Consider the following 23,190-nt stretch of genomic DNA (forward strand, 5'->3'; position numbering starts at 1 on the left):
TATTGTTACTTTTTTTTAGAAAGGTGGGGCTTAGAGGAGAAACAATAATGTACAGTATGTGGAAAATAATGTGTTTTTTGAACCTTAAACAGCATAAACATACACAAAATAATGTTATTTTTTAGCAACGTCAAATGACCTCTTTAAGTATAAATGATAAATGTACAATTGTATTAATATTATTATTGAAAACATCGCTCATGGCCATGTACAATGTGAACAAGTTGTTGATTTATGAATATCACTCCAACTTTTAATGGATAGTCAAGGTGATGCTTTATCAATAATCTGTCATCTTATCAAAAATGTTCAAATATAATTTATTTTATGGTCAGTGGAAACTTTCTTTCAGCAAAAATTCTCTTTTACTTCTACCTTCAAAAAAGGCAATCATTCACATCTCGACTGGACAATAGGATACGACCCCCATTAGTCAAGACATATTCATTAGAAAAAATCAATAATCCAAGATGTAGCCATGTTGGCCTAAAATGAAAGCAGCAGGCTCGTAAAACAATGCTGACTTCACTTCTATGTCCTGCCATATGGACCTCAGAGTCTGGGGGAAAATCATACACTTTAGAACTACACTGAATATTTTGAGGAACAAAAGAACATGCTAAACTGTTTTGATCTTGTGTGTGTGCATGTTTGCAAAGTTCCCCATCAGATTATCATGATTAAACACACACAAACACAGAATACAAAACTTGTTTTGCCTCACGCACATGGTCAAGCATGACAAAGTCTGTGGTTCAAAACAGATACCTTGAACCCCTGGGAAGATGGACAGAAGTAGATTCGGTCTCCTCGCCATCACGGGGTTAAGATTAAACACTCTTGTGGTTTGGCCATCACAGGCTAATGAGGCACTCATGAAAGGATTACGAAGAACGCATAGGATGACTGGCTCTCTAACTAACCTATATACAGTTCACCTCACACAAGCACACACACCTGCAAACAAGTAAAACATACTCCAATAAGGTTTCCTTTATTTACAACTTTTACAAAAATTATTATTTAATGTATATGTATTTTGGTTCATGCAATAATCAATAGCATGGATGCACTGAGATCTATAATGTGTTTTATTTCTACATAAAATACATAAATGATGAACTAATGAACTTTCAAATTTTTAATGGGAAAAAAAATGTGTCTATTAAAACTGTACTTCCGTTCACACAGACTCAGTAAGCCATTTTGATTAGTATTGTTGTGACATGCCATCATATGATAACAAGGAGGGTAAATTCTCACTAAAGATCTGAATGTTTGTTACCTCATCAGTCCCAAAGCTGACATCAAACTGAGGATCAAGTCCAAAAGTATCAAGGTTACACACTGTTACACTCCCTGAGAACCACCACCAGAGCCCTGGGACATGGAAAACAACACATCTATTTACTGTATGTTGTTTGTTTACTCGTTAATCTGTTTGTTATTTTCAGACTCTTTTCCTCACCCCTGCCAGGCAGTGGGATATTTGGTGATGCTATCTGTGTGTGTGTCTGTTTGTTTGTTTACTTGTTTGTGTTTGCATAATGACCTTAGGGACCAACATCACTGGGAAAAACCTTCATGGTCTATGAGGGCATTGCTGGACAAAAGCAAGGACACTGCAAGTGAACAAGAGCCATGCAGCCCTTCAGACATATTACAGTCAAAGACAAAGGTGAGTATCTTAGTCACTGTAATCTAATAACATTCTCTTTTATGAATGAAAAAATAAAAACTCCTCAGCACTTTCATCTAGCACTTTCGATTAACATTTAAGAGCAGGCTTTGTGGTTAATCAGGGGTAATAATTATCAAAGTCGACAGGTAATTAAATTAAACATAATTGGCTACACGAATTGGCTGTTCTACAACATTTTCCCCCACATAATTAAAGAGAAATATGTCAGTATTCAGAGAGAGAATGACTTAAAAACAAAAAAATGGTTTAGTCACACTAGAGAACTTGATGATGCTTACGAGGTGTGTTAAAACTGATAAAAAGTAGTTAGCATTGAACTTTAGCGATCTACTTAATTGGTAAACGAACCACTTTAATGAAATATTCTGGGTTCAGTGCAAGTTCTGCTCAATTGACAGCATTTGCGGCATAATGTTGATTATCACAAAAATAACTGTCACTAAAATATTAAGGTTATGGTGTGGCGCTTACAACAGAAATTAATGGGGTCAACTTGAGAATTTAAAAGCGAAAATGTGATATCTTATAATTTTATAAAATCACTTAACATTCTTTCTTTTCTGGTAAAATGTATGCATTATGTGAGCTCTGAATTTGTTCACAAAATTTGGCAGTACATCATAACAATGAAGTTCTAAAATAACTTTACACAGAAAAAGTTGTATTTTTCACACTAAAATCATGTTTACATGCATATTGTTTACAACAGTGAGTATTTTCATGTTTACAGATTGGCTCTATTCACTTCCATTACAAGTGTCTGACTGTAACCAGATTTTGTTTTGTTTTTTTAAAGGAGAGAAGCTGAAGTTAATTTTTGTGGTATCAACATCAACAGTCTTCAGTGTCAGCTGTTACAGTATATTAAAAATAATCAATTCAGAGGATAAAATAACAGCTAGAAGTAAATTGAAGTAAAAAGAATGTTTGGGATTATTTATGTAGGTTTTGTGTCACAATCTTCACTAGTGAGACTAAGCTAAACTTTAAGGTCACTTATGACGTGTCATTGGCCTAAATTGCATTTCAACAGGCAGTGGAACAACAGAAACTACACACACACACACACACACAGGCCAACTCAGTTACAGACCACGCAGGCCTTTTCCTGAGGATGTAGAGCAGCAAGTTTAGTGTGAGTGTGTCTGCATTTATTTGAAACTGTATTTGTGTGGTACTAAACTTAAAAATCATTTAACTGCCACGTGGGAGTAATATAGTAAAAAAAAATATATAAAATAAAAATGATTACTGTTTACAAACATACCCCAAGGTCCTAAATGGCAAAATAAATTGAAACAGAACCAACTGCCCTTGAGATTTCATGGAGAAATGGGAGGAAAAAGTCAAAAGAGCTGTTTAGCAGTATTAAAACTGTACCTCCGAATAAGACACTATGGGGACAGCTGCAAGCCACTGTTTATGCCACAAGACAGTGGCAGTGTATGCGATACAAATTACACCGTTTGATTGGTGAGGAAGATCATTGACACACCAGCATGTTTTCATTAAATCACCATAAACGAGTTTACAGGCCCAGCTGGCTTTGGTTAGAGGGTGTTAAATAAAGCAGCGCGGTATTGTTTACTCCTCTGCTGCCGTGTCTCTCTTTCCTAAGTCTTTCTCCTTACACTCTCTTTTTGTCAACACTGTATCCATCCCATAGACTGCATAAAAACGATCCATCCTCACATAAAGCACACGGTCGAGCTGTCTTCGGGGAGCGGTAACTGATCCTAACGGTCCGTGTCATGTGAGGAACTTCATCTTGAATAAAGTTGTCAAAAAAAAAAAAAAAAAAAAACGGATCAGTCGGGAAGGAAAAAAGGAACCGGGATGAGGCCGCCGTTTAACGAGCTGTTTTAAGGTGCCGCGTTTTTCAAACAGAAAAAAAGGGTTCAAATCTAGCCTGAGGCCACTAAGGAGCTGACCGACTCGGCCCGGCTCGACGCAGCTGTAGCCCAGCCACAGTGGCTCTGCGAGAGGGCTGAAGTGTCACCTGGCTCCCCTGAGAATAGCGAGGGGGGTGATGGGAGAAGCAGAGGGCTGCGGGATTGTGGGAGGGGGAGAGGAGTTTGCTAAGTTTTCATTCACTGGAGGTGGGGCCAGCGGCTGTACATATGAGGAGAGCTGCCGATCGTACAAAAGGAGGCGGCGTGTCTGTACAAACACACACACACGCACGCACGCACACAAGTCCTCTGCTCTTTTCCTCGGGTGCGATCTTGTATCAAAGCAAACAAATGAAATGCTGTCTCCCTCCCGCCTTTTTTTTTTTATTATTTTGATCCGGTATTCACTAAAATGACACTTAATATCTCAACCGACTGACATTATCAATCTGCAGTATGCTCAAATCTTCCGGCCAAACTTGCAGTTCCCAGAGGAAATCCAGCGGCATTGTCCTTTGTTTGCGAAGAGATCCCACAGGAATCAGCCCTGACTCTTTCACTGCGTGAGGAGAGCTGTCACGCGGGCGGCCTGGCACGCAGGATGCTGGGTTAGACTAGGTACTGTCAGCCCACTCAGACTCGCGCCTCTTTCAGGAGCTGTTAGACGGCGCAGGCCGTGGCATTTCCACTCTCAATGCTGGATTTGGTTTCAATATAAAATACATTAGAGTTCTGTCTCCCTGCGCCGGTGTCAAAGAGACATCTGGATCTGATATGAGGGACCACAACGGGAGCATTTATTGTTGGGTTTTACCTATAGATAGTGTTGACATATTCTTTATGTTATACTTTATCACAGGAGGGCAGAAAAGAATCTTTTCCAAATCTGTGACTGTATCCACAGCATTGAATAAATTAAAGATTGGATTAAAATCGATACATTATTAATAAGCCCAAACTAACAAGAAAAATCTGCGTCATCTTCATCATCAACAATAATAATAATTATCATTATAATAATTTGTTTAATCATGTTTTTTTTTTTCAACTTACAATCTAATAAACACAATTTCAAACAAATAAATGTTTGAATCTATAAATATTATGAAAAAACATATACATGCAATACAGAGTTATATATAAAATATATTTCTATAATAAAACATATATTTTAATATTTTTTTTCCATTATTACAAGGCCAAATTCATACAAACAAACCATAAACAAATAAATATATAAAATTGCATACATAAAATTAAATAATTAAATACTTAATTTTAGATAAATATAATTATTTGATAAAATATAGATTTTCACATTTCACTCCATTACTACTAGGCAAGGTCTAGTAATCCAAAATTCCAAACAAGCAAACAAAAAATAAATATGATATAATAATATACAATTATATATTAAATATAATTATATGATGAAACATATATTTTGAACCTTCTAGGCCAAATGTAATAATCCAAAATTACAAACAAATAAAATATTATATAACTGTAAATATTATATAACATCACCTGAATACAATAAATAATAGAATACATTATTATATCTAAATTATATTTTCAACTTCCACTCCAAATCTAATAATGCAAAATTACAACCAAGCAAACAGTAAATAAATACAATTAAATAAAATTGCATACATAAAACATATAAATACAGAAGACATTTATTTTTTAAGTGACTGTTTAAGATATCTTTGCTGCAATTTGCTGCAATATTAGTAAGACTGTTTATTAATTGTTTTCACTATTTCTGTGGTTAGATACTGTAGCTAAATGGTGTAATGTAGTTTTTATCATCATGATAAATGAGTGTTTCCTTACACCTATTACTGAAGTGTCCAGATCACTAACCAAACTGACTGTATTTATTCTGAAGAAAATCTTTACACTTTCAGAATAATTTCAGTGTGACTGGTCACCAGTTTGATTTCTGTGATTCAAGAGTGAATCCTTGTTTAAATTTTAATCAAAAGTAAATTATTTCGCCTTTTTCTTCTCTTTCTCTCTCCATCTATCTGTTCTCTATCTCTTCCTTCTGCACAGAATTCATGACCTCTGCAGTTCTGCTTGTCCTTGAGTCCTATAATGAATATTCAGCAGATTAGAAGACAGACATGAAAGTTAACATTAGCCATATATTTAAAAATCCCATATTCAGATAATCCGCATATTTGTCAAAATCAAACACAAGAGAAATATAAGAGGACAAATTATATAATGAGAGGATGGGGATACGTCTTGCGGACAGGGAATTAGATAAAGACACATTTGGCTGAGTTTGAAGGAAGGAAATGGCCTTGAAGATGGTTACTGAAATTCTGCTGGATGGATGGAGTTTGCCATGAACCCCGATGGTGACGAAGGTGGATGTTTTAACTTTATTTGGTCTAGAGCATGTGAGAAAATATGTTAATTTGAGTGCCATGTCTTTCAATGTGCACACGCACACAAGTTAAAATGTCTGAATGAAAGCAGACTTCGTGTGTGTGTGTGTGTGTGTGTGTGTGTGTGTGTGTGTGTGTGTGTGTGTGTGTGTGTGTGTGTGTGTGTGTGTGTGTGTGTGTGTGAAGTGAGTTGTCTGGGTTTTCACTTATCACCAATGCCAGTACTAACAACCCCAACCCCCCAAATCCGAAATGCGGAAACATGCATTATGTCCTCCCCACAACTACTTTCATTTCTTCCTCTTCTCTCCCCGTCTCTGTACCCTCTCTCTCTCTCCCTTTTTTTCTCATTTATGACGAGTCATTACCGTGAGCACTGGGATGAAAGCTTAGGATCTGGCCGAACCGCTCCCTCTGACTGACGCATATTCATTTAAAAATGAGCCTCTTATTACCCGTCCAAACTTTTTACAGCCCCACAGTGCACAGTAGAAGACAGCTTTATTCCCACAGAGCCCGAGTGTGGGCCAGAAAGCCTCGCAGCCTTTGATGGTTATATATGTGCACAGGCCGTCACCTTGGCAGCCGCTCTCAGAAAGCGCGCCATGATTTGTAATGTTACCTTTACAGCTTTAAACTCCATCGAACAACCTCAAGACCTTTTTATTGGGCTAATGTAAGGGTTCTGACATATCATTAACAAATAAATTAATAAACACGTAGACACAAGCACACATACACACTTTGAGAAATCTGGAGATTTCAGTGTTGAAAGAGATTATATTTCAAGATTCAAGATACATTAGTGTGATGTGTCAATTTTAATGAAAAGGGAGGGAGACTCCTGTGAAATTAAAACTGTAAGATAACATTCAAGGACTATTTAAATATATATAAGTGAACGAATGAACAAAAATAAAATAGGTCTTATTTTATATAGAATGTTACTGTATGTTTTTAAAACATATACATACCATTCAAACATTAGGGGCTTGCCAGATTTATGTATTTTTAAATTTTTATTTAGTAAGAACACATTAATCTGATCAAAAGTGAACTTTTGAACTTTCTATTCATGGCTGAATACTAGAAATGTACCATTGATTTAAAAAAAAAAAAAAAAAAAAAAAAAAAGCAGCTTTTTTCAATACTGATAATAATAAGAAATGTTTCTTGAGTACCAAATCAACACTTAAGTATTGGCTGTACTGGCTGCTTTCACAATATTACTATGTCTACTGATTTTTTGCTCCAATAAATGCAGCCTTGTGAGCATAAAACATAAAACAACCCCAGACTGCTTGATAAAAAAAGTTTTTTTCTTAAAATTATTAATTAAACTTATTTTTTTAAACATTTATTGGATGTATGTTGTATATCATTATGTAAACATTTATGATAAAATCTGATATAATTGTAATTAGAACTATATGTACTTTACTCAGTATCATTTATTTACAATATTGTCAACTGCACAATGAAAAAAACTTTCACATTCACAAATCCCATAAGTAGCCACAGGCATGAAGAACAAACAGCAAACATCTCTAACTAAATAACTAGTGCTTCTTCAGCGAACCCACTGCTACAAGCTTGAGGACTTTTCACATCTCTCTCACACACACCTGCTCAAATACACACAGCGACGCAAATGAATACACACATGTGTGATACCACTTTAAAATCTAAGTCCACTTTACAGTCCCCTCTAGAGGCTGGATCTGAAGGAGCTCACGAGAGAGACAGAAATGAGGACAGTCCTCTGGGAGTGTATGTATGTGTGTGTGTTTTGTGCATGTAATGATATAAGGCCCTGAGACTGGTTTGATTGGTGGCACATTGATTGGTGGATAGATGTAAAGCCTGTACATCTGTGCTGACTAATGTGGGCCAATCAGACTGATGTAAACCAATTTGATTTGATTGAAAAGCCAATTGATTGAAGCTAGGACATGTAAGCCATCAGCTAGCGACCAGCAGTGGAAAGAAAACGGATGTGAAAGAGAGGAATTTGATTGATTAGCTGATAGATTGATTAAGTGATGTAGATGCTAAGTTAAAAGAGCCATCGCTGGCCCCTTTATATGTGTTTAACCCCACTCCCACACTAACCTTCAGTCTGTAAGCCGCTCAGCGGGGTCCATTACATCTAGGTGTGAATAATTCATGCTCTGGATGCTGTAGCATGGTGAGTAAACACATGTACATGTGTTTAGTAAGATAGAGCAATCTACAGGAGGCAAGGCTAGTCGGATACCTTCAGGGCTGTATATCACAGCCCGTAAAAACTATATGAACTGATTTAAAGGGACATAAAAATTTAAATACTGTCATCATTTACTCATCGTCATGTTTTTTTTTTTTTTTTAGAAATAATAATAATATATATTCTGAGGAATGTTGGTAACCAAACCATTTCGATTACCATTGACTTAATTTCTTACAGTATTTTCTTTTATGTTCTGCAGAAGAAAGAAGGACATACAGGTTTGGAACAACATAAGGGTATATAAAAAAGTAAATGCCTTGTAGTAATTGGGTAAATATTTTAGTTAAATACACTAAATACTGTTTGATTTTCTTCTTTCTGATAATTTCAGAATCAAAGATTTTTGGTGAAAAATAGCTTGTACGACTCCTATAACTCATATACATATAACTTTAAAAGCCTTGATTATAAGATGATTTTTTATTTTAAGTTGATTTTGCATATTTTTTTTGCATGGAAAAGAGCAACTACACCAATTTTCAGAATTTATTTTTATTTTTTAACAGAAGGTGTACATTTATATGGTTGAGTAAATAATGACAGAATTTTACATTTTGGATGAACTACAGTATAGAATACTGTAAAATAAAATGTACTTTAAAATATCACACACACACACGCACTCTTTAAACTCTTCCTTTTGTTGCACAGTATGGTTAATATTAAAAAGAAATCTTAGGCATGGGAATTTTCAGCCACACATGCATATAAAAAGAAAATCAAGCTTATTACGTGTTATTATTTTACAGTGTGCAGATTCAGATGCTCTGGCGTCTGGAGGCCGGGATCTGTAGCATGTGTTTTGTGTGAGAACGCTGGCCTCTTCTTAACTTGTGTTTGTGTTCGGTTGCTGGGTGCCTGGCTGACGAGAGGGGGCCCCGGCAACCGTCCGCCTACGCCTCATCACGGACGGTTCTGTTTTTTCCTTCCCCCTTCTTGCAAAGGATTGCGTGCATTAACACAGAACGTAGAGAGGGATCGAGGAGGGGCGGGCACACGAAATGGCAATTAAACTGTATGACCCCCGTCGCCTCCGCAGGTCGCTTGCTGTCACTGTGTCGGCTGAAAAGAAGAGAGGGGATGCAAACAAGCGCACGGCAGTGGATATGATATGTGTTCCTCCCATAGCTATAAAACCTGCAGATCTTACAAACCGGAGCACCAGACGATCTCAAACACTGCCATCTTACTTGTGTGTACTGACAACAGAGTGTATCCAGGGAAGCAGGGCATGTTGGGACACAAAGGGGCTGTAACAGCATCGCAGACTCGTCCTTAAATACTGCAACAAGCACTTAGTTTGACAAGCTGCTGACAGAAGCGTACGCGACTTGAGCTTAACGTGGTGACAGCCTAAACTGAGGTGTGTTCACTCCCTCAGAGTCAGAAGACACTTAAGGGTGCAAAAAAAAAAAAAACATTGCGTTATTAGATGATGCTATTTGTGCACAATAAATGTTTATTGGGATTTATTGCGCTGCTATGACATCCTGGCTGAGAGCTTTCAGTTACTAAATGAGGGAGAATTAACTGTTGCGTTTAGAAGCTTTAAATAGCACCAAGGAGGGAGGGAACGCATGGGCATGGACTTGCACTATGACTGCATGTCTCACTTAAAGTGCATGTAAAAAATGTGCATATGTGTGCGCGTATCCAACATCATCGATACAGTATAAGAAGACCTTCAAAATTCTGCACTAATGCCAAAGAATGGGGGATTAATGAATGATCCATGACCTCATTGGCCTCGAGAGAGTTTTTCAATGTGACTAAATGCTCTGGAGCACAATGACAGGCACCGGTGCACTGGATGCTTCTGCCATTTATTAAAATATTCCCTCCAATCTGTTTGATGATTTTCATTATTAACACTCAACTGAAATATTAAGGCCTTGAAAAGCCCTTCACTCTACTTCAAAATGCAGGGAAAAAAAATGTCTGAAAAGACATGGCAAAAAACAGAGAACTGAGAATGCTCAGGTCAAACTATCCAAAGAATTTGACTTTTTTTTTTTTTTTTTTTTTTTTTTTTTCATTACTCATATGTTAACTTTGTACAATGGTGAAACAAATGTAATAAATGGGAGGGAGTGGGGCACAATGAGGGTCCTCAGATTAACTGTAGCACATTTAGCACATTTTTAATTTAAAATTAAAATGACTAAAAAATAAGGAGAAGAAAGCAGTGATTTATTCTTATGAAAATAATTAAAAGGTAATGAAACTAGCTAAATTTAAATATTAAAAAAAAAATCCAGATGTACATAAAATTCAAGGTTTTGTTTTCATGAAATTAATTTATATTATATATATAAATAAATAACAAAATGCAGTGACAAAATAGGAGTCCTCAGATTAGAAGTCAGCTAGAATGAGGAATGTAGCAGATTCGGTCACATTGTCTCTAAAAAGGTACATTTAAAATGACTAAGAATTTAGGAAAAGAAAACAATGCTTATAAAATGAAATCTTTTTTTATAATGCATGACGTAAAATGCAGTAACAAAATGAGAGTCCTCAGATTAACAGAAAATTAGGATAGCGAAAGGACTAGATTCAGTCATATTTCCTTTAAAATGGTACTTATTTAAAATGACTAAGTACTAAGGAGAAGCAAGCAATACTTAATTCCTAAAAATAAACATACAAAAATGAAATGCGTTGCCACATGACAGCATGGTTCCATTTGCGCTAAGCAGCCAGGTGTCTTGGGGCAACATGCCAATTCAGATCCCTTTTCTGCCAACTTCTTGTTGACAACATTAATGCCGATCATTTAAATGTGACATGTTCTCAACAAGAGCAAATTGAATTTGCGGCACACTCAAACAAACGTGCCTTCAGGGGTTGTGAGTCTGCTATTGTGCCTTCCCTCAAGGCAAAAGGAAAATGAATCTCCATGACCTCTCGCTTTCTCTGTCTTTCTCTGGCTCTCCCCTGAGGAATAGCAGCATGGATCATCCCCACAGTTGTGCAGATTCTATTTAGCAATCGCTCTGTCTTCCTCCATTGTCTCTGCATTTCCCTCTTTAACAGGGGCTCGGAAAATTTCCCCCTCGCAGCTCTGTCAAACATAATCCCCCAAGGCCTCTTTCAGTACAGAAACAAGTCCAGCTGACCCGCGGACAAATAAACAAACAGAATGCTGGAGCGCTGGGCCGGAGCACAGATTCATAAAAGGACACTGGGATCAGACAGGCCAGGGGAATATTATTATAACCCTGTAAATCAAAATAAACTAGATCATTTCACCCAACCATGCTTAGCTCCAAATAAGGGTCAGATCTGAACTAATATTACTCATGTAAAAGTCCAGAGGGGCTTATAGCAAGCTTAATTATGTGCTGAGAAAACTATTGTGATGTATGAATGGTGTCTGATCGTTTCATACTAAAGCAGTACGCCACAAGAGATGTGCATTGCAAGTAAAGGGTGTTTATACACTGTGTCCAAAGATGCGATCATATTGTTGGTGTTTTGATATTTATTTACACAAATAAAAACAGCTCCATAGCCAAATAAAAAGCATGCTGTTTGGTAAAAATAAAGGAAGTTATGAGTCTCTTTTATGCTCACCAAGGCTCTTTTTTTTTTCAAAAATACAGCAAAAACGGTAATATTCTGAAATTTTATTACAATTAAAATAACTGTCATTATAGTTTTAAATGTAATTTATTTATGTGATGACAAAGCTGAATTTTCAGCAGCTATTACTCCAGCCTTGATCCTTCAGAAATCATTCTAATATGCTCATTTGGTGCTCAAGAAACATTTCCTATTATCAATGTTGAAAATAGCTGTACTGCTAAATATTTTTTGTGGAAGCAATAATGCAGGTTTAGGGATTTTTTTGATGAATAGAAAGTTAAAAACAAACAGCATTTATTTGGAACATAAATCTTTTGGAATATTATCAACTATCAACTTATTGCATCCTTGCGGAATAAAAATTAGATTTGAACAGTAATGTATGTGTTGTTATTGTAGTTGTTGTTGTTGTTGTTGTGTCATGCTCTATTTTTACATTCAGAGGGACCGGGGTCAGAAGTTAACAAGGGCTCAGGGGAAAAATGACACCAAAAGTGACTTCAAAATTTCCCAAAAATGTTTAAAATGTGAAAGCAAAAAATGCCCCTGAATGAAATTCCTTTTTTAAAAAAAAGGGTAATTAAAGTAATTAAAATCACAACAACACACAGACTGGAGTGGCTTATTGCTTTTATAAAATGGTAGTAACAGTTAAAAAAAAAAAAAAAACTTTAATTTTACAGCTGCTTCATCCAATCAGAATTCAGAATCATAAACTTGAACACACAAATATGTACAAAACTACTTTATATACCTAGTAACTTTTAAAAGCTTTTTAAAACTTTTTAAAAGTATGTGGTTAAGGCCTATGGTTGGTTTTAAACTGAGGAGATTTATGCAGTTCTTCACCAGAATGGTCAGATGGGAGAGAGTCTGTAAGAGCCTTATCAGACCCTCACGCAGAGTTTTTGTGGCCAGTTAGAGTCCAGCTTCCTGTTCCGAGAAGCAAAAGATGCCTGCACTATTCAAGTAGGGCACTCAGACAAAGAGGGCATGTCAAAAGAATGCAGAAAATTCAAAGGCAGAGTGGTAGATCTCCACTGGTAGCGGCCATTCAATAGAATGGTGAAGGAAGAAGCCACGAGGAAGCCACTCAAGATAAATTTAGAAAGAACAGCTACTGTCAATTAAGAATGAGAATTAGAGGCTTCTGCTTTAACTCTTGGGATTCTTTCTACAGAATTATAGGCAACATATATACTGTATTTTGACCCCTTTTTCCAGATGTACACAAATGCGAGGTTTTCATATATAAATTCATATAATATTAAAAAATAAACTACTCCAGTCTTCAGTGTCACATGATCCTTCAGAAATCATTCTAATATGCTGATTTGGTGCTCAAGAAACATTTCTTATTATCAATGTTGAAAACAGCTGTGCAGCTGTTTTTTTGCGGAAGCAATAATGCAGTTTTAGGGATTCTTCATGAATAGAAAGTTACAAACAAACAGCATTTATTTGGAACAGAGACATTTTGTAACATAATATAGCTATTGACATTATAAAAACTGTAACTTTTGATCAATTTAACACATTCTTGTGGAATAAAAATATTACATTTCTTTCCCAGTGAACAGTAATGTATGTTTTTTTTTTCTTCTGTCGTGTCATGCTCTGTTTTACATACCAGGGTTAGAAGGTAATTACAGTAATTAAATAGGCTCAGAATATTACAATTACACATTATTGCTTTTATAAAATTGTGGCAACAGCAATATGACAAAAGTCACCAATGTTCAAAAAAACTTTCATTTTACAGCTGCTTCATCCAATCAGAATACAGAATCATAAACTTGGACATAAAAAAAGTACAAAACCACTTTATACCTAGTGCCTTTTAAAAGCTATTTACTGGCATGTGGTTAAGGCCTGGTTGGTTTTAAACTGAGGGGATTTAGTTCTTCTTCAGAATGGTCAGATGGGGGAGAGTCTGTAAGAGCCTTATCAGACCCTCACGCAGAGTTTTTGTGGCCGGTTAGAGTCCAGCTTCCTGTTCTGAGAAGCGAAAGGTGCCTGCACTATTCAAGTAGGGCACTCAGACAAAGAGGGCATGTCAAAAGAATGCAGAAAATTCAAGGGCAGAGTGGTAGATCTCCACTGGTAGCAGCCATTCAATAGAATGGTGAAGGAAGAAGCCACGAGGAAGCCACTCAAGATAAATTCGGAAAGAACAGCTATTGTCAATCAGGGAGGTGGATGAAAGGCTTTTCCTTTACACACTGGGTTGCTTTCTGCAGAATTATAGGTAATAGATGTATATCTAAATCTAATATTAACCTCCCCCTAAGGCCTGTGAAGTTGCAAGAAAACATGAAACCTCAAAACCAGCAATCCTACTAGCCAGACCACCACTCTAAAATCCACATGATGTGCACCTCAACGTCCCAAAGTGCTTTTTGTTGCTCTGTGCGCCGATGCCCTCAGAAGTCAAAGTCGATTTCTTTCTTCTGCCAGACAGATACAATCTTGACTAGCCTATTCAGAGGCCACTGGCTTCTACTTGAAGGCTGGCCTATTATGATGCTATAATATAACCTCTGGCAACATCATCACTGTAGTATCACAAAGGTAATAGGCAGAATTGAATGAAGAGATGGGCCTTTATGCTTTCTCCCTCAAACATAATTCTCTTCTCTTTGACATTTTGACTCTCTCTTTCTTTTTCTTTTTCTTTCTTTCTTTTTCTGTTGAACTCATAGTGAAAGATGTGCTTTTTTTCTTTATCTTTTTTTTTACACAATATTCAACCTCACTCTCTCTCTCTATACGCATTCTTGCTCTCTGTCTTTTTTGCCATTCTTTCTTTATTTTTTTCTTTTTCTTTGTTCAAACTTCCAAGGTCAGACAGGACAACGAATGCCACTGGTGTCTGCTTGAATTGTGAACGCCACTGGCGGCCATTGCCTTGGTTTCCAAGGCAACACACTAACCATTAATTTTCAATTAAAGCAGACAAAGAGCTGACAGCACGGGCTCTATGGAAGATGTCAAGAATCTGTATTAATATACGACAAGTGAGCATAATTGTGTGTCCATTTTAAAAAAAAAAAACATCTATGCTATCACTGAAATGTGAATGCTGTTGATAATTTGAGGGTTGCGCTTTGTGTTTTTTTTTTCCTTTACAGAAGACGCATATCATGTGTATTTCAAAAATAACATTTTCCTGTTCCATCACAATTTTTTTTTCTCTCAAGGGTGGCAATTATTTTTATTGTTTGTCTTGGCACACTGAGATCTATATTGGTTTTGAAAGGTGGACAGGTGGGTTGATGCAGATCTGACCAGTCTCTAGGTAGTGATTTCCTGTCTATTTTGCAAAGCGTCTCACACACAAATTATGACATCCACGTCAGGTAAATATTCACCTAATCATTACTACATGAAGAGAGCAGCTGTGTGTGTGTGTGTGTGTGTGTGTGTGTGTGTGTGTGTGTGTGTGTGTGTGTGTGTGTGTGTGTGTGTGTGTGTGTGTGTGTGTTGAAGAGAAACTCTAGTGCTCATCAAGGCTGCATTTATTTGCTTAAAAATAAAGTAAAACGGCAATAGTGTGTTATTATTACAATTTAAAACAACTGCTTTCTGTTTTAAAATGTCATTTATTCCTGTGATGGCAAAGCTGAATTTTCAGCAACCATTACTCCTGTCTTCATTGTCACATGATTATTAAGAAATCATTTTAATATGCAAAATATGTGAAACCATGATACTTTTTTCTTCTTCTTCAGGATTCTTTCATGAACAGAAAGTTCAAAAGGACAGTATTTATTTGAGTTGAAATATTTTCTAACATTATAAATGTATTTATATTCACTTTTAATCAGTTTACTGCATTCTGAATAGAAGTATTAAAGTCTTTTCAAAACAACAAACATAATCTAAGTCAAGAAGAGGAGCATTTAACTACGTATTTTGCAATAAAAAGGCAAAAATAGGTACAGAAATCTGCAAACTGTTTCTTTTGAACCACTTTATTTGCATGAACCCTTTAAATGAACTGATTCCTCAAAATGAATAGGCCTAGTATGAAAAGTATAAGAAAGAGCACACTTATTGTGCACTTGAATATTACTTTAGTTGGCTTGTCTGTCAGCCTTATCTACAATGTAGTTTTTGCTATAGAACATTCTGTTTTGCTTTAGAATATAGGTAGACGTAGTAACTACATATAGCTAAGCTATTTTGCTACTTTTAGTTATCCACAACACTAATAGAGGTCTCAAATAACATATTTAGAGAGCTTGTAGCACCTCTGGCCTTATCAGCTGTTTGTTTGTGTCAAAGAAAGAAAGAAAAAAAGCCCTGTTACAAAATGTTATCAGACTTTCACCTGTTATACTCAATTAGCCCTCTGTGAAACGGGAGCCCTTTTTAAGGAGCTGTTATCAACGTGCCTGCATGTGGGCAAAGAGGGCCGGGAGGAAGTTGTGGCGCCCAGGGTTTATTTTCAAAATCTCCACCTTTGCTTTTGTGTGTTACTGTAGATAACAAGTGGAGAGGCAGGCAACTGGCAACTGATGACAGGGTCGAGAGGAGAGTCAGGATGAGGGGGGGCAACCAATAAGATGCTTAGGTGATGCCACTGAAGAGTGATGACATCGGCGAGTGATGCAACACTTTCTCCACATCTTTCTGGGAAAGGATTTGAGAAAGCACTGATAAGGTGAGGAGAACACAATAGGGCCACCTACCGTCACCAGAGTTCTCAGAGGAGTGAAAAAACATATTGTTTCATGGAAAAGACAGTCAAAAGGCTTTTAAAGACTTCCATGTAACGAGAGGAAGGAAAAGAGATGGTATGACATCTACATAGTGCTCCCTGTGCCTTTTCTGCCTCGTTAAATCAAATGATTCCAGAATTGGTCCATAAGCGACTCCCACACTTCCCTTTTCTCACTGTCTGACTATATTAGAGCTTATAATTAAGGTAATTACTTTCAAAGAACTCATAATAGGATTCTTCTTCTTTCTAATTTTTACTCACATGGCACGGTAAATACAATTTAATATGCATAGCCCCTTAAACAACAAACTGACCCACATTTCTCATCTCTTTGCATCAGAAAGGAAGAGTAATCGGGGAGGCTGTAATGGCCAAGACGAACTGCTTTATTATTTATCAAAAATATGGAAAATGAAGCGAGGGGATTTGGTGATTAAAGTCTGAACTGAAACCTCTCTGAACAGTTTGCTTAATATTTAATCACCTATTAGCTCTTCTTCTTCTTCCTAATTAATTTTATGTAACAATCATTTTCCATTCACATATTTAATTTCCCGCCAATGTACCTTTTCATTTAATATGTTTTGGGTGTTAATCTGAAAGCCCTGGAAGTGCAGATGTGATGGTAAATTTAGCAGATGGTAAAGTACCTTCATTTGTGAACGGTTTTATGTATCTTTCTCTCTATGTATGCATAAAGATATATGTCATCTTCTGCCCTAAGGCAGCAAGCAAGCAAGTTAATCATTAAGTAAATATGTATTTACTATTGCAAGCAAGCTTATGTATAACTAGTAGATCAATGTTTCAATATACATTTTAGTCACTTTGCTTACAATGTATGGCATCAAAGTTAACAATATAATAATAATAATAATAATAATAATAATAGAATATGACACATGATATAAAGGGCTATAACCAACATTTATATTTATAATGTTTAATAATCACAGTAATAATATCTAATATAAATTATAATGTTCATGATATTTTATATAATATAATTTTTAGCTCTTAAACATTAAAAATGGGCAAGATCTTATTATAATATGTGCAGTATTATTTTCAATATTATTTTATTAAAAAATAATTAACTGGACTAGAGGCATATTTAACTGTAATCTTGCCACAAGCTCATTTTAGGTGTGAGAAAAAGGGATGACAGTCCTGACCTACTTGGTGCCCTATGCAATATAATAAAACATAAAATTTTTTTTTATTTTCATGTGTGAATTTTTATGTGTGTGAGTATTTTTTTATTTTTACATGTGGTGTGGGGTTTTTTTTTTCACATATAAATTTTATCACACTAAACACACCAACAATGGTGTCTCTAATTCCCCCTCACACTTTTCTTTCTCTCTCATTCGCCTCTTTCTAGTCATCAGGGACACAAACCATACTCTGATTTGCATGCAGGGCCTGGACGTGGTGGAAAGTGCCGTCAGGCCACAAAGGCACCTTGGCAGATAATGAGTGGCGTATTCCAGGTACAGCCCCGGAGTATCGCTCCTCATCAGGGGAATTTTCAATTAAGGGATGCAGATTAATAAAGCATAATTGTGAGGCTCAATCTACCCGTGGAGAGAGTGGGAGGAGGAGGACATGAACGCACTCCGCCGGCAGAGCACAGCCCTCCAGACAAAACCGCACCATCCTTTACTGCAGTCAATGAAACCGCATGGCCGACGTTTCGCAATAATGTACAGAAGCAGCACCTGTGGTTATGTAAGATAATGGCTTGAGTATAGGAACTGAGGTGGTGGCTTTTCTCACTGTTTATCTTGTGAGTTATGGACAAATGTCCCACACAATATGCATGCATCTTCTGTTTGAACAAGGAAGAGTAAACAACAAGGGCATGTCCCAGGCATTGTTTTTATTTTTATTTTATATTTTATGTTTTATATTTTTTTATTTGAATTTCATGTTAAAACTGTGAAAAAAGTGGAAACTATTTAGTATATCTTAATGGTTTTTATTTATTTTCTAATGCCTTTTATGGTAATATTTATCTTAAAAGTGTCAAAATATGTTAGTTATTAAGGAGACAAATTCAGTGTCAATGAAGAGTTTGAGATGAAAAAGGAAAATGTAGGTAAATATGAGGTCTAGAAACATTTTCTAAAGCCTTTTATGTTACTAATTATCTTAAAAGTGTCAAAATATGTTAGTTATTAAGAAGACAAAATCCAGAGTCAATGAGTCAATGAAGGGTTTGAGATGAAAAAGGAAAATGTATGTTAATACAAGTTATAGAAAAATTACAAGTTATGTGAAAATATGTAATCTTGTGAAAATACACCAAAAACAATGCTAATGCTAAAAATGCTAAAAAAATGGTTAATGTAAATAAGTAATTAAATCAACACACACACACACACACACACACACACACACACACACACACACACACACACACACACACATATATATATATATAAAATTTGTAAAGAATATTCTTATTTTGTGTCATTTCCAGTTGTAATTTCATCAAATTATGTAAAAATAAAGTATTCTGTTTTATTATTTATTATTTTGAAAAAGTATGAAATTTGCCTTTTCAAAACCAAGACCTACCAAAATCGTCAATTTTACACAAAAAATATTTAACATGTCAGTAACACTTTAGAACAGGGAACACATATTCACTATTAACTAAGAGGTTTCCTGAACAAACTCCTAATTTGCTACTTGTTAATAGTTAGTTAAGTTTAGGTATGGGGTGGGTTAAGTATAAACCCACCCCATAGAGTAGATAGAGTATAAAAAGTGTGCTTTAAGAGTTTATTTTGTAGTCCAGAGAGCCAAAAGTGCCCCTATAGTTAAAGAAACACCAATATATGTGCAGGATCAAGCAGCTGATTGGTTCACACTGTGTGTCTGAGTGTGTAGATAAGAAATGACATAGCAACTTGCCAAAAGCATTTTCTCTCTGAAAGCCTTTTCTAAGTCGTTCACACCTATGAACAAAAACGCAGAGCGACTGTCTTTATCTGAGTTTATCTGCCGTCATCTAGCTCACATCCACAGCGAACAGAGCTGGGTAAACATTTAACACCTTTAGCAAAGCTACTTTTGCTCTTAGTCAGATGTTTAACAAGAGGACAAGTTGTTTTCCTTGTTGGTTAGTTCAGAAAACATTCCATTCGCCTCCACTCCCTTGACCTGTCACCGAACAATGTTTGCTCTAAAGCTGTGATTTATCTGAAAGCTACAACACACAAGCCCTCCGCTGCACACATAGAAACACACACCCACACATTTACTTGTAAACACATTCATACATGTACGTGCACATCCACATACACAAAGCAACGAGTGCAAACTATTAAACCTGTTTGTGCAGCCTTGCATTAAACGGCCTTATTAAGATAAAAGCTCTTATTTAGATCTTTGAAAGTCACAGATGAATAATCAAACCTTGAATGTGTGAAGCAGATTTTTGGGTGTTATTAGATATAAGCCAGATATAAGCTGAATACATGTAAATACCAACTACAACAAATCCTAACAAATGCTTTGGGCAATTACAACAATCCATTTGTAAGGATGTGCAAATTACCTCAATGGGTTTGTAAATGTTTGTGATGCTGTTCCTTGTCGTTTTACGGCCCGCTTTGCAGGGAAGTAAAAGAACAGATCTGCTTTGCATGACACATGAGTGCGCTCACCTCTGCGTGAGAGGTGCAAGTCTGCATGTCTTTGTCTTACCGTGATTTAAGGGTATGTATGTGTGCGTTGGTGCCCTTCCATGTGGAAGAGGCCCTTGACATAGACACAGGAAAGTTGTGCAAGAAAAAGCATCAGGCATCTTTTTTGCCCTCGGGACGTGGGGCAGCAGAGCCCAGAGGAGGCAATGCTGCAGTGTGAGTGACAGGCGTGCAGGGCTGCTCGGGTTGGGGCTGGTTTAGTTCACACCCGTGCAGACGTGAGGGAATGTACCTCTGGGAATTCAGTGCCACACCAGCTTCGGTCTCCTTATCTGAAAACAGTTTTGCAGTTTTTACTACAAAGCTTTGTCGAGGGTCTGTAAGAGTTTCCTTTAGCTCCACCCTGCAGCGAGTCAAAGGTAATGATGCCCGTTTAATCCCAATTTCCTCATTTACAGTTGGCTTGGGGGGCTGGGAGCTTACAGCTATTTATATACCTCATTTGAGACAATTTGGTAAAACAACCTTTATATCCTTTCCATGCGGGAGGGCCTAGAAAAACATAGCAAAGTGTTATAAGGGGACGAATGAAAAATTAAAAAAGATTCTGGGATCAAAACAACATACCCCTTAGACATCAATTGTAAACATATTACTGTAAAGGCATTTTTGCTTGTTATTACAAATTGAGGGAAATTGAAAAATGCTTTTCTGTGGTAACAATCCAAAGCATGCCACAGATACTTCTGATAGAGCTTAACTTGTATTGAACACAGAACAGTAAGTAAATATACAAACAAACAAACTAATAAAAATATATGATATAAATATATGAGAAATATATGTAATAAAATCACTGAGGACCAGTACACCTACACAAATCATTCCAGACCAGCAAACATGTCACAACATCTGTGCTTCATCTGAACAGCTGCTTGAGCACCCCTGACTGGTGTTAGCTTGCCTTAACGCTCCTGTTAAAGAAAATTAGTATTACTGCTGAGCTTTGAGCTAAAATGCAGTACTGCCTAATAGGACATAGCAACTTTTCATCAGAACATGCCAACAAAACAAAACAAGAAATAAAACAAAATCAGTCAAAACAAAACAAAATGAAATGAAACAAAACAAAACATGGAGAAGTGGACCTGTCCTTTTCTACTAAATATTCTTTAAATAAGAAATGTCATGCTAATTTGCATAACTGTGTCACATACACCAAAAATGAGAAGGAGAAGTTTTGTGCAGAAGACTGTGCAGAAAAGTCCCAATGGCCAGTTTGGGAACAAACCATTCTTATAAATTGGATCTCTGTAATAAATCAATTGATTTAGTTCACCAAAATCTGAATCATTGGTTTACAAATAATTTCATTCTTAATAACTCATTGACTCATTGAATTATGTCTTTACCAGTAACAATACGTTTTCAGCTGTCTGTTTCCTTGCACAAGCACAAGTGAAAGTGTTTTTACATGTGTGTAACAAATCAGCTCTTCTCTGGTGAAGCGACAAAAACATTCCTATGCGTCTCCTGTGATCTGCAGTAAACAGTAATGTGTTGACTGGTGGAGATTTCATCCATACCACTTTAATGCTTATGATTCATGAGCAATGAGCACAGTGAGCATCTGAAGACATTGAGCATCTCTATGGGAGAACACACTCTCTCTCTCTCTCTTTCTCTCTCTCACACACACACTGCATGTGCTGTCTTGACTCAGATATGTAAAAGTAATTCCAAACGATTTCTCAACGCATCATGGCCTTCACTGTAATTCTCTCAATCTCCCTGCACAGATGTTTAGATAAAACGATCCATTCCTGTGTTTAAAAAACATAAGTGTTTTTTTTGTTTTTTTTTTAGCTCAATTTTATCACAACCATCAAGGGAAACGCCAAGGTATTACATCACACCCCATGCATGCACACAGAGACAAACAAACAGATACAAACACGGCATTAAGCTAAAGTCATCAATCTGATCAAGTGTGATGAAACCATAGGAGATTGTTATCTTGAACAGCTGGAACAATGCAAAGCCATCGATATTCATTAAAGACTACTTTAAAGTGAAAGGTAAAGCAGAGAAGCAAGTTCATGCCAAGCTTTTAATCAATGTTTTACTAGATGGCATGTGTTGGAGGCGGGGCTATCAGTTTGTTCAAGCAATGGGAGACAGACGGAGGTTTTGGGATTGTTTTTAGTTTGAAAACAACCAATATTTATGCAGTTTCATTTGATGAGGCTAGTGATGATGACCATACACACGTCACCTTTAAAAACCCATGATGATAATCGATGCTACGGTGACTGAAATGCTAATGGATCCCTCAGAGACCTGTTGGTTGTATTCAGAAAGGACAAATGGATCAAAAACACCATTTTTAATGATTCCAGTCTTTGCAATTGTCTGTTGAGAAGATGCTGGCAAATGCACTTGGTGTCACAAACAGGAGAGGCAGAGGATAGTAACAGGAGGAGGGACGAGTATAATCAATCTGTGTCTGGAGTGAGCTCTCAATTACATATTCACAAGCGTTCTCCATCATTGTTAGTGTTAATTAATTTATAATATAGAAACAAATTACCTTTGCATGAATGAAAATTACACCTAAATGTACCGTAGCAGTTTTGCATTGTGATGATTAAATATTCCCACCAGATTCAGAGATGTTTGCTGCAGCGCGCTGATGAACTTGTATAGCATTATTAAGTTAGCAATAACAACTGGCTAATTTACTTGTGTAAACATTCGTTAGAAGGAAAAGGCAGAAATAGATGTGACACCTGGAGTGCAACAACAAACACTCCTGAGAGAGATAATTAGTAAGAGAGACAGAAAGTGTTGAATAGAAGTTAATACTGATCTCTTATGGCTGCCTCGTGCACACTGAGCCGACGTGTTACATCTCATTCGACTCCTGGGAAGTTCTATACACGTATGCCGTCATAA

General features: G+C 36.5%; 1 long non-coding RNA gene across 2 annotated transcripts; it reads left to right on the plus strand.

Annotated features, from left to right (window-relative positions):
* The first annotated feature begins 1,292 nt into the window (after positions 1–1,292).
* Positions 1,293–17,224, plus strand: LOC109076881. 2 transcript variants are annotated; one of them, XR_006155908.1, is made up of 3 exons: positions 1,293–1,412; positions 1,558–1,678; positions 16,341–17,224. It is a non-coding gene; the product is annotated as an uncharacterized LOC109076881 (long non-coding RNA). The 2 variants fall into 2 exon arrangements; XR_006155909.1 differs by lacking the exon at positions 16,341–17,224 and adding an exon at positions 2,499–3,611.
* The last annotated feature ends 5,966 nt before the right edge of the window (positions 17,225–23,190 follow it).

Source organism: Cyprinus carpio, chromosome B11 (genome assembly GCF_018340385.1).
Source record: "Cyprinus carpio isolate SPL01 chromosome B11, ASM1834038v1, whole genome shotgun sequence".
NCBI lineage: Eukaryota > Metazoa > Chordata > Actinopteri > Cypriniformes > Cyprinidae > Cyprinus > Cyprinus carpio.